Source organism: Athene cunicularia, assembly GCF_003259725.1.
Source record: "Athene cunicularia isolate RWA chromosome 7 unlocalized genomic scaffold, athCun1 chr7_part1, whole genome shotgun sequence".
Classification (NCBI taxonomy): Eukaryota; Metazoa; Chordata; class Aves; order Strigiformes; family Strigidae; genus Athene; species Athene cunicularia.
In genome coordinates this window covers 8828590-8829006 of record NW_020799107.1, presented here as the reverse complement: position 1 = coordinate 8829006, position 417 = coordinate 8828590, and positions in this window count along the sequence as shown.

The following is a 417-nucleotide window of genomic DNA, read 5'->3' as shown; positions in this document are numbered from 1 at the left end:
AGATGCCTGCCTATGAACTCCGAGCTGAACTCCCGGGTAGGAGAACAAGCCTGTCAAACTGGCAGCAACGATCCTTTTACCTTGGCGGGAGCAACCTGACACTGCCTCTCAGCCCAGAGCGCTGGATTCAGAGCGCCCACCCCGAGCCTGCCTTACACAAAGGACCGGCTCCCCCCACCCCACAGGGCAGGACGGTAATGGATTAGAAGCGCCCTAGAGAAAACTACCAGCAGCTCATTTCAGTTTAAAACACAGATTTTTATCAGTTCGTTAAGAAGCTGGGCATAAGCCAGGCTTTCATAGCATTCCATAGGCCTTCTAATGCATTAGTAAAAAGTCTGGACCACAAAATTTACCTCAAAAATTAACCTGTTTTCTGAGGATACAGTATTTGGATGACAAAAGACTACAGACTCT